A 12,854-nucleotide genomic window follows, 5' to 3' on the forward strand; every position below is an offset into this window, starting at 1 on the left:
GTAGCTGCTTTCAACCAGTGCTTTGCAGACCAGCAAATTCCATGAATGACTTTGAACAGGTCTGCAAAAGCTAACCAAAAAAGCAAGACTACCATCACATAGGCCAAGGCTTACTGTTAAAGAGTCTACAGCCGCTTTAGAAAATGTCTGTGGTCATGTTATGAACACTGTGCTCTGGGTAAAAGGTGTTTTCTTACCAGTGATGCTGATTCACCCTTCACAAAAGAAAACTCCTGACATTGAAGCATCAGCAAACAGTATAATCCCAGCTACAAATATAATCTTGTAAAGAAAAAAAATCAAATCCTTAATGACAAATAACTACAATTTTAGAACAGGTCTCATATTAGGTCCTGTTTTAGAGCCTTCCAACCAGACACTTAAGCAGGTATGCAGTAATCACATGCAGCTTGTGGGACTTGCTGATTAAAGTTAGCCACTTGATCAAATACCACACAGCAAATCACACAGTCACAGAAATAACATGCTAGGAGGTGCTTAATGAGCTATAAACAATAAAAAAATACAAGCAATGAGAAAACCAAAGGTAATGTATTTGAAAACCCTATCTTGAACACGGATTCTTGGAGGGAAAGAAACCTGAAGAGAGCAAAACAGACTTTAAAACACACAATTGTGTAGATTTTTTTTTAGTGTGAAAATGACGGCTGAAAACAACTTTTGCTTTATTAAAAAAAAAAGTTTAGACTACATAGAGAAACTGAGGCATCTTCAAAAACACAAGGCATTTGCGTAGCAGAGAACTGCTAACTGAGTTCAGTGAAATGCAACAACAGAAAGAACTGACCTACAAATGTTTTTTTTAATGCGCTACTTAGAGTTTATAAAAGACCAGAATGAACACTTCTATGCTTCCCACAGCATGAAGATAATCTTCTGATTAAGATTCAGTTAGTATTAACAATAGCAAAGATTGATGCAACTAACAGATGTAGGACTTGAAATTTCAAAACTATGTATTATTCAGCAAACATTTTCAAGAGAAAGTAAATGTTAAGTGGACCCTTATCTCCCCTTAGTCTCCACTTTAAAAAAACAAAACAACAAACACACACAACAACACACACTCAGATGAATTTTAGGTGAAGGATCAGAAATAAAAATCCTGACCATAAAATCTATTAGAGAGCATTGGCAAGAAAAAAAAAAAAATTCTTTTAAATGAGTTCTGGTTGAAGAAAGCAACATTTTAAAATGAAGAATAAATTACATTTCTTGATTAAAATAAAATACTAAAAAGCTCTTTTTCTGAAAGTGTAAAAAACCATACTACTTCAACCACTGAAAAACTCCTGTTTCAGCTTCATAGTAACACAGAACAGCTCTAAGAAATCTGTCACTTTAAAAAAAAATCTATTAAAGAGAATTTTCAGGTTAAAAAACCCAAGAACTCCAAAGTTAGTCTGTACACGCTGTGCAAGGTCTTGGTGCACTTATACACAAATCTTAATCATATGGTCCTATACTATTTTTCTATCAAACTTCTGACTCATTTAATTAGTAGGTACTTATTGAATATTTCCTTTTAACTTATTCGCGAATACACACCAAACACTCCACCGAATCTCCTAGAGAGTCCCTACCAGCCTTTATGCACATTGTATGTCATACACATTGCACCTTCTGCCACCCTGAGTTCCTTTCAAAAGACACTTCCCTGAAACAAGGGTGATTCATCTGCTGGATTTCAAGTTTCCACTCCAAAGAATGAAGGCACTGAGCTTCTCAGGAGGAAAAAAAAAACCAACAAAAAAAAAAACCAAAAAACCAAAAAAAGAACAACAAACAAAAAAAAAAAACCAAAACAAAACATCAACGTATTTTCCCATAACTTGTTCCTGGAAACAGATGAATCATTTTAACAGTAACTTTGAAAACAAGTCACTTTCTGGCAATTCCATGGCATGGAAAATTCAGCCAAAACAGTTAAAACTTTGGCAAAGTTATAAAAACTAGAATCGGACTCTGATAACAGACATATCAGACAACCTTAACTACGACACTTTTACAATTGTTTCCTCAAGTCTCCATCTTCTCTGAAGGATACATATCCACAGAAATATTAAATGCATTACACTCTGTATTTTCACATACATTTACTAAGTCAAGGCAAAATTCAACTTACAGAAAGTTTCTTCTGCTACATTTTATACAGTTTTTTTAATATTATAACACATTTTCTTATGTTATTCCTTAATTATAGCCTTTGCCTCCAAGAACCTATGCATTTAATATGAATTACAACTTATATGTTTTTTAATTCTATGTAACCATGTCTGGCTGTATTTCTTTCTTTATAAAATAGCACAGATCAAGTTCTCAGAGTGGCTTCTTTTCATGCAAAGAACAGCAAGCACACTTGCAAAACACAGAACAATTTGAGTTGTGGGAGGTGCGCCCAGGGACAGGAACTCCTCTGCTTGGTGACAGGGCTCCGGGAGGAGGTGACTGGGTTGAGGAGTGTCGGGGAGCGCGAGAGACAGACAGACTGCTGGAATCGCACCCTACCTTCCCTGAGACAGGCGCGACAGACAGGACGCATGATACGGAGGATTCCCTATCCTCTCTCCGCCTGGCTGAACACGGTGACTCAAGGGATAGGGGGCAATGGCGACAAGTTCCTGCCCGGCGCAGCAGGCGCGTCTCGTCCGTGACTACCCCACCTTCCCAGGTGCCCTGGCATAATAGGTATGAGGCTCTGCCAGTGGAACCGAACAAGAACGAGGATGATGGTTCATCCAGCACAGAGGTGTCGCCGAGGTTAAGTCAGCCTATGCCCTGTGTCAAAACCGCTTCCATAAAGAAAAAAAGACTGGTCATTGTCATAGGAGACTCCCTTCCAAAGGGAACAGAAGGCCCCATATGCAGACCAGACCCACTTCTTAGGGAAGTCTGCTGCCTCCCTGGGGCCTGGGTTAAAAGTGTGAAGAGAAAGCTTCCTACCCCGGTACGGCCCTCAGATTATTATACATTATTGACTTCTCAGGTAGGCAGCAATGAAGTTGCAACAAGAAGTCCGAGGGCAATCAGGAGAGACTTCAGGGCTTTGGGACAACTGGTTAAGGGATCAGGAACACAAGTAGTGTTCTCCTCTATCCTTCCAGTTGCAGGGGTTGATGAGGGAAGAAACAGGAAGAGCCAGCAGATCAATACCTGGCTCCAAGCCTCGTGTCACCAGCAGAATTTTGGGTTTTTTGATCACGGGTCAGTTTACAGGACATCAGGCCTGCTGGTGACAGATGGGGTACACCTGTCTTCAAAGGGGGAAAAGGATCTTTGCACAGGAGTTAGCAGGGTTCATTGAAAGACCTTTAAACTAGATTTGAAGGGGGAAAGGGATAAAACCAGGCTCACTAGAGATAAGCCTGGGGGCGACATGCCAATGTTTGAGGTACAATGTGCTAGTGAGGTCCTTTTCTCTGCCATCTCAGTGGAGGTAGGGGATGGAGATCCATGTGGCAGCAAAGACGCAAGGGTTATTCATGTGTTAGAAACCATGGAAGCACCTAAGAATGGTAATGTAGGAATTAGGGCTTCTCCCCCCAAAAAGGTGGTGGGATCAATAGCCCAACTGAAGTGCATCTACACCAATGCACACAGTAGGGGCAACAAACAGGAGGAGCTGGAAGCCACTGTGCAGCAGGAAAACTACGATATAGTTGCCATCACGGAAACATGGTGGGATGACTCGCACAACTGGAGTGCTGCAATGCATGGCTATAAACTCTCCAGAAGGGATAAGCAAGGAAGGACAGGCAGTGGGATAGCCCTGTATGTAAGGGAGTGTTTTGATTTTCTAGAGCTTAACAATGGTGACAACAGGGTTGAGTGTTTATGGGTAAGAATCAGAGGGAAAGCCAACAGGGCAGATATCATGGTGGGAGTCTGTTACAGACCACCCAACCAGGATGAAGATGCAGACAAAATATTCTAAACACACCTGGGATGTCTCTCAATCACTAGCCCTTGTTTTCATGGGGGGGCTTCAACTTACCAGTTATCTGCTGGAAATACAATACAGCACAGAGGAAACAGTCTAGAAGGTTCCTGGAGTGTGTGGAAGATAACTTCCTGACACAGCTAGTGAGCCAGCCAACTAGGGAATGCGCCTGGCTGAACCTGCTGTTTGTGAACAGAGAAGAACTTGTGGGCAATGTGATGGTTGGAGGCCGTCTTGGGCATAGCAATCACAAAATAATAGTTTTCAATTCATGGAGAAGTAGAGAGTCAGGAGAACTGCTACTTTGGACTTCCAGATGGCAGACTTTGACCTCTTTAGGAGACTAGTTGACAGAGTCCCTTGGGAGGCAGTCCTGAAGAGCAAAGGAGACCAGGAAGGCTGGACGTTCGTCAAGAAAGAAATCTTAAAGGCGCAGGAGCTGGCCGTCCCCATGTGCCAAAAGATGAGCTGGCAGGGAAGACGATCAGCCTGGGTGAACAGAGAGCTTTGGCTGGAACTTAGGAAAAAAAAAAAAAAAGAGAATTTATGACCTTTGGAAGAAGGGGCAGGCAATTCAGGAGGACTACAAGGATGTTGTGAGGTTACGCAGGGAAAAATTTAGAAGGGCCAAAGCCCAGCTAGAACTTAATCTGGCTACTGCCATAAAAGACAAAAAAAAAAAAAGTTTCTATAAATACATTAACAACAAAAGGAGGGCTAAGGAGAATCTCCATCCTTCATTAGATGCGGGGGGAAACATAGTGACAAAGGATGAGGAAAAGGCTGAGGTACTTAATGCCTTCTTTGCCTCAGCCTTTAATAGTAAGACAAGTTGCTCTCCAGGTACCCAGCTCCCTGAGCTGGAAGACAGAGACAGGGAGCACAATGAAGCCCCCATAATCCACAGGGAAATGGTTAGCGACCTGCTACACCACTTAGACATACACAAGTCTACAGGGCCAGGTGGGATCCACCCAAGGGTACTGAGGGAGCTGGCAGAAGTGCTCACCAAACCACTTTCCACCGCTTATCAGCAGTCCTGGCTAACCAGGGAGGTCCTAGTTGACTGAAGTTAGCAAATGTGACACCCATCTACAAGAAGGGCGAGAAGGAGGATCCAGAGAACTACAGACCTGTCAGTCTGACCTCGGTACCAGGAAAGGTTATGGAGCAGATCATCTTGAGTGCCATCACACAGCACACATAGGACAACCAGGTGATCATGCCTGGTCAGCATGGCTTTATGAAAGGCAGGTCCTGCCTGACTAATCTGATCTCCTCCTATAACAAGGTGATCCACTTAGCAGATGAGGGAAAGGCTGTGTTGTCTGCCTAGACTTTAGTAAAGCCTTTGACTGAATGCTGTTTCCCACAGCACTCTCCTGGAGAAACTGGCTGCTCATGGCTCGGATGGGCATACTCGTTGTTGGGTAAGAAACTGGCTGGACGGCCAGGCCCAAAGAGTTGTGGTGAATGGAGTTAAATCCAGTTGGCAGCCGGTCACAAGTGGTGTTCCCCAGGGCACAGTATCGGGGCCAGTTCTCTTTAATATTTTTATCAATGATCTGGACGAGGGGATCGAATGCACCCTCAGTAAGTTTGCAGATGACACCAAGTTGGGAGGAAGGGTTGATCTGCTTGAGGGTAGGAAGGCTCTACAGAGGGATCTGGAAAGGCTGGATCGATGGGCCAAGGCCAGTCGTATGACATTCACAGGGCTAAGTGCCAGGTCCTGCACTTGGGTCACAACAACCCCATGCAACACTACAGGCTTGGGGAAGATTGGCTGGAAAGCTGCCTGGCAGAAAAGGACCTGGGGTTGTTGGTCAACAGCCAGCTAAAAATGAGCCAGCAGCGTGCCCAGCTGGCCAAGAAGGCCAACAGCATCCTGGCTTGTATCAGAAATAACGTGGCCAGCAGGACTAGGGAAGTGATCGCCCCCCTGAACTCAGCACTGGTGAGGCTGCACCTCGAGTACTGTGTTCAGTTTTGGGCCCCTCACTACAAGAAAGACATTGAGGTGCTGGAGCGTGTCCAAAGAAGGGCAACCAAGCTGGTGAAGGGTCTAGAGAACAAGTGTTACGAGGAGCGGCTGAGGGAACTGGGGTTGTTTAGCCTGGAGAAAAGGAGGCCGAGGGGAGACCTTACCGCTCTCTACAACTGCCTGAAAGGAGGCTGTAGTGAGGTGGGTATCGGTCTCTTCTCCCAAGTAACAAGCGATAGGACAAGAGGAAATGGCCTCAGGTTGTGCCAGGGGAGGTTTAGATTGGCTATTAGGAAAAATTTCTTCACCGAAAGGGCTGTCAAGCATTGGAACAGGCTGCCCACAGAAGTGGTTGAATCATCAGCCCCGGAGGTATTTAAAAGACATGTAGATGTGGGACTTGGCGACATGGTTTAGTGGTGGACTTGGCAGTGCTAGGTTAACAGTTGGACTTGATCTCTAAAGGTCTTTTCCAACCTAAATGATTCAATTCTATTTATTCTAAAAACAGTGGCTATATTTGACAGCTGAGAATGAAAAGAGCAAAACATACAAATAAAATCCAGACAAACAGATTTTGCTCATATAAAAATTAATTACCTGTGAGGACAGGCATCAAAAAAACTATAGCAATTTTTCTTATTATTTGTAATAGGGTAGCATCCAGAGGCTCCAATTGGGATGCTACACACACTTCATGAAGGATTCTATTGTTTTATTGAATCAGTAATAAGGATGCTTTTCCATAGAAAGCTGTCAATATCCAAAGGAAGCTGTATTAAGGCACTTTTCACTTTTGTTCTTATGATTAGAAGCAGTGCCATTTACAATTAAAATATGCATACACCTAACCATTTACAGCACTCATCTTTTTGTCTCCATGTTTATCAGCATTAATACTTGCACAGAAAAAAGAGTGTTAAGTGTGTTTGCTCCTGACAATGTCATTTTCAACTTACCTGTAGAGAATTGGCGCTCCACAAAAATAACAATAATTTCAACAAGCTTGTGCTGCAGCAGTGCAAGCAGATTTTTAGATTTTTCATTTGATACATAGGGAGGCACGTACAGAAACAAGCCATGTCTATTTGTTTGGGTGAGAAATGTGCAAATATTCCACCCCTATCATCACAGCCAAATCTCCTCTGGTTGTAACATTATTATCTCAGCAGAACAACACTGGCATTAGTTGTAACACTGAAAGATCTCTGGATACTGCCTATTAAGTACTTATGTGCTAATGCACTACAGGGATGACACAAGAAATAAACCCATGCAATTGAATGAAGTGTTTGAAATGGGATGTTTTACAATGCACAAGATTGTAATTCTGTGCCTCTGCAGTGTTAATGAACGCCCACCATTCAGTCATCCACAACACTTTTTTTGAGGATTTTAATGCTGTCCACAATGCAGATGTGGTTCATCTATGGAGCTGTTAAACAGCATACGAGTCAGAGAAACGTGGTCCAAAGTTCTATTTGATTTGAGAAATAAACGAGTCTGGAGTCAATATGGCACTTCTGCCTGATAATGCATTTTGAATTGTGACAACAAATTTGTAAATGATTCTCTGAAGAATGAAGTTTTTCCTTAATTGATCTACAAAAATATTTAAATAGTACCACAAAAAACCAAAATGTTATATTACAGAGTAAGCTTGAATGAAAATAACTTCACGTAATTTTTTCACAGACATCTAGTACTACAAATATTCATCCCAAAGAAGGCAAAGCATTTTTACAAATAACTGAACTCTTTTATATAAGAGTTTAATGGATACCTGGTTTTGAAGTCCTAAACCAGAGTCTGAACACTTTTTTTTTATAGCTTTAACTATAATGTAATACATAACTAATGAATTACAACCTCTGGCCTAATCACATGTCACTACTCTAAAGAGTTTGCAATTTAATTGATGAGCCAGAAACAATACAGTGCTGAATAATACAAATATGGAGAAACACAGAGTCACAGCAGCAGAACTCCGTCGGATGAAAAAGAAGTCATTAGTCCAAATTTGTTTCAGCATCATCCTTTACTTCACCTTTTTTATAAATTATAATCTACAGAGAAATTTCAGTCAGAGCTATCTGAGGCAATCAAACCACGCAGTGTTAAAACCTTAGCTACCGTTCCATCAGCATACCCAAAAATGACATACTTGTTAAGGTTTATTAGATTTCCAGAGGTTCAACAGCACACAGAAATCAGTTGCTTTGCTAACTTAAGATTTTCCATGACATAAAATTGAAACCTCTTCCATCAAGTTACAGCCCTTTTCCTTGCTATTTACATAAATAAATAGTGCATAAGGTGTTGAAATACCCTATCCAAATTTGGCCAATTTACAGAATGACTTCTGAAGGCATCCGTGAGTTCAGAGGGAGGGGTGAGCTTTTGGGGTGCACTAAAAATGCTTATTCTGCTACTAGTTGCTTAAATCATTCCAATTTCTTTTGAACTACCCAGGTTATCCTTCTTCTCCTAATACTTAGCATCATCCTGAAATACGATCTGCTGGTAATAAACTACAACAAACATCTTGATTCCATTTCCAGAATTACACCCTTATTCAAAGGTCATCTAAATAATAAACACATTAAAAGAAATGTCTTCCTTTGTCTTCAAACTCTTTTCCCTACCCACTCCAGATAGCCATTTTATTTTTTCTGTGTATTAAAGGGGCATTTTTTTCTACCTCCTTCCTAGTCTTTCTCTAATTGATGACAGAGGTAGCTCAACACAGAAAAATGAAGCTGCAACACATTCAGAACATAAGAACAATAGTAGCAAAGACAAAAAGGCACAAAATTTACTGTCAGATAGCAGCTAAAGAAAAAATTTTCTTGCAATCTGGGTATGTACTCTGTTTACAGAATAAAGAAAGCTACTAAATAAATCCAAGAATCAGTTGGAGTATGATCCACCAACAACTTTTTGCATAACTAATCATTAGAAATCACAACACACATTCCACAGAGGCCAATATTAAATTGAGTAACTGTCATGTTAGTACGGTCTTCTGGTCTATTCAATAAAATTCTGGCTACTTAAAACCCCGAGGGATAAGTTCTGGTCTTAGTTATACTGATGTCCTCAATGGAAATTATCAAGAATAGTAGCCAAGAAAAGTGCTTAATGCACAGTATATATTTAAGGAGATGTTCACATTAATTCAGATTTTACTATCTTTCCATATCAGAGCTATGCAGTGAAAGAGACGTCTCCATACAGTGCATACACAATTTTTATCATGACGGAGATTAAGAATACAATGTTTTGCAAAGATGGTGCTTTATAAGCTTGTAAAAAAGAACCGCTTATTCAAGCCATACCCAAAACAAGAAAACTGTGTAACAGTCCTCCTAGCTGGCCTCTGAAATCACCAGCAGCAATGACCTTTAAAAAAAGCAGATTTTCTTTCTGTATTCAGTCAACTTGCAACTCTCAGTTAGCAAGCAGAGAAGCAACAAGATACAGTCAAGACACCTGAACAGTATCTGAGTTCCAACATTGGCATTTCTCACAAAACTTACTGCTCAGGGATCCTGTGATGCCATATATATCCTACAGGCAGTATCTAATTGTTACCAGTTTCATCTATACTCAATAATTTGTAAAAGACATGTCATGAAAGCCCTGAATAGAGAGCACTAAAGGCACCTTAAATAGATAAGCCTTAAACACAATCATCTTGGGAAAAAGTGATGCAGAAAAAAAACACTAGTAGTTTCTAAACCTCACCATTATCTCACTATACTAACTGCCAAACTAAAACACAGAGATGGAATACAGAAAATAATTTTTACCAATTTGCTAGGTTTTTCTAGGGTCACTTCAAATTTTTGAGAAGATTAAGAATTTGCTCTGGCAAATACAAACTAAAACATAGTAATCAGAAGCAGAGAAGTGTCTGATGAATAATCATATAATACAAACAATATTAACCACATTATCCTGTCTGTGGAATCTGGGAAAAAAATACACTCCAAAACTGCAGAAATGTTAAACGTAAAATACTTCTTGCAGATTTTTCAACCCAAGAGAAACCAACTTATTACAGTATTTGTTGAAGCCTGGTTGTAATTAAATTCAGGAAGGATATTAAAACTTCCAAGAGATTTTTTTTTTTTAAGCCACAACAGAAGAAAAGGCACAATTGCATAATTGGAACCAAATCCAAAACCCACTTCCTTCTTATTTACTAGCATCATCTAAAGGACACTATTTAGATGCTGAAAGGTCTGGAGCTGAGAACTGTAAATCATCTAAAAGTCAAAAATTTCAAAGGAATTGTATGACATGGGTTAAAAGTTTATAGATGAGAGATACAGAAAGCTAGTGCTCACTGCAAAACAACATCCCAGTGGTCACTGTACCTCTCTCGTCAACAAAATGTTAGAATTCTATTTTGTTGTGGGGAAAGAAATCCTCTTAGGTACTAATAAGCTGCTGTGAAGCTATAGAGCAAAAGTGTTTGATATACAGAATTTGAAAGAAAGATGTCTTTTTTAAGATATTCTAAAAATAACATTTCTTTAGAGAACAGGATTTCATTTATCATTTGGTTCTACCCAGACCAGTTAAATACTAAAACTTGCCAGTCAGAGGATATTTCTTTAAAAATCTTCAGATCATTTTCATTGCCAGTGGAATTCAGTTCAGTGCTCTTTGTCATTAGCATATCTGTGCAGGAAATTAATATCAAAAGCATCCTTCAGCTGCCTCCTTCACTCCCCCCCAAAAAAACCCCCAAAATTTAAAAATCCTCTTGCACTTCTATAAGGCATGCAGAAAAGGGATAGCACAGGCATAGATGGACATGTTTCAGGGATTTCTAATTATTTAAGTGTTTAACCCCTGTTGTTTGGGTTTTTTTTTTTCCTTTCTGACATAGTCAAAGTCATCAACACTGCCCAAGGAAGACATATGTACAGGCCAGCTTCACAATTCTCAGTTCAGATGAAGGAAAGATAGACAAAAGGTGCAAGCATGCTGCTATATTAGCTCAGTGCATGAAATACTGACAAAAGCCAAAAGTTTCATAAAGGTCCCTGCTGTCATAACACTACTAATAGCAGTACGGTTCAGTAGTGCTTTTGTTTTACACACAGAAAAATATTACTTTTTTTTCATTAAAAATTACTACACTCCAATGAAACTCACACTGAAGGAAATGTTATCATGATGCATCTGTTTGACCTCTAGATCCCACCATTAATCAATTGCAACAAGAACCTAACAAACTAAAAGTCTACAACTTTTGGTTCCTTATTGTTTTGGCAGCATCTGTGAGAGACTTCAAAAGGCCATTGTTTTTAAACATTCATCACATGAGGAAGAGCTAGCTGTAGATATCTCAGCTTGGTATGTAAAACCGTAACCCCTTTGAAAGCATGGATATTTCAAGAACCTGATCGTATCACAGTAATTGTCTAACTTTCCTTCAAAAAAAAGCATTACCACCCAAAGTACTGCAAGAGCAATTTCTTTTTTTTTGTGCTACTCTTTCTTAGTACACTCACCCTTAAAGACTTACAAGTAACCACCAGTTTTGCAAAAAGAAAGAAAACGAACCAGGAAAACTAGGTTCTCAGAGGGACTCAGCTGTCAATTATGTTTTTCTTCATTCATTTTAACACTTTTTTTTAATGGGATTGATCACATGGGTTTATTTTTGGTACCCCAGCACCTCAACCATAAATATTTTTTCCAATTTAATAAATGTCTTCATTACAGTCTTGGGCCAACACTCTAAAGTTAATTTGGACTGAAGTAATAGGGTTATCTAAAACAAAATAGCTGTTTTCTGATTAACAGCTTATACCCATACTCTATTCCAAAATACCAACTTATTTCAGTTTAATTTATCCAACACTGATGTAAATAAAAACACCTATTTTACAATAATAATATGCATGTATGGAATTACTTCTTAATGACTTTTAGATAACTGTAATTTGATAACAAGCATGGAATGAGTTAATGTTTAAAAAAAGAAAAAAAATAACTAAACTGTTCCTTCACCATTTAGTACTTCTTCAGCTAAGCACATAGAAGTCAAACATATACCACGCTTTGTTCACTAACACGTGTCCAAGTCTTCCTTCCCTTTGTGTATGCCAGTGAGTGGCCTAAAGGATGATGATATGGAACTTCAGATAGAAATTCTGCAATATGAGAACACTTGTGCATAGCCAAATCTATCCCAACAAAGGAAAAAGATTCTAAAGACAAATGAGGTGACAAAGTAAGGTGAAATAAGAGAGTTACAGCAACACCTAACTTCAACTCTTCTTACTTTCAGCATTTGATAAAATACCAAATAATAATCAAGAAGGCTCCATTAAAAAAAAAAAAAAGCCAAAAAACAGTGGAACAAGGAATCAAAAAATAACAGAATGACTCTGGAAATTAACAGAAATTAATGGAAGTCCTTTCAATAAAATTAGAAAAGATAAAGGGGAAGCTGCCATAATATAAAACACTACGATACGTTAAACAAAAAAACCTGCCATATATATACAAAATACTTAATAAGAGTTCAGCATATATTTAAAATATTTTTCTAAACTGCTTACTACATTTTTCAAATACAGACACAACATTTACAAGTATACATAAGTATGATGAAGAGTTCGGTCCTTACAAACATTTCTGAAACAAATGAGAAATTCTTTGTTGATTTAACCAAGGGCTTCCCCTCCTTTCCAAATCTGATTTCAGTGGGCATTTAAAGCAGAGAAGTAGGTATTAAAACAAGAGCAACCTCAACCATTAGTCTCAATCATTATTATCATACAGTGATATAGGTGGGAGGGAACTTTTAGAGGTCATCTTGTCCAACCTCTTGCTCACACCATGGCCAACTATTTGTACAATGGGCACTCTATCACCTCTCAAATG

At 39.3% G+C, this 12,854-nt stretch overlaps 1 protein-coding gene across 2 annotated transcripts in view; it reads right to left on the bottom strand.

Annotated features, from left to right (window-relative positions):
* SUGCT (succinyl-CoA:glutarate-CoA transferase) overlaps positions 1-12,854 on the bottom strand; it is a 339,554-nt gene that overhangs the window by 274,807 nt on the left and 51,893 nt on the right. The gene's annotated exons all lie outside the window — the stretch shown is intronic.

Source organism: Aquila chrysaetos, chromosome 3 (genome assembly GCF_900496995.4).
Source record: "Aquila chrysaetos chrysaetos chromosome 3, bAquChr1.4, whole genome shotgun sequence".
Classification (NCBI taxonomy): Eukaryota; Metazoa; Chordata; class Aves; order Accipitriformes; family Accipitridae; genus Aquila; species Aquila chrysaetos.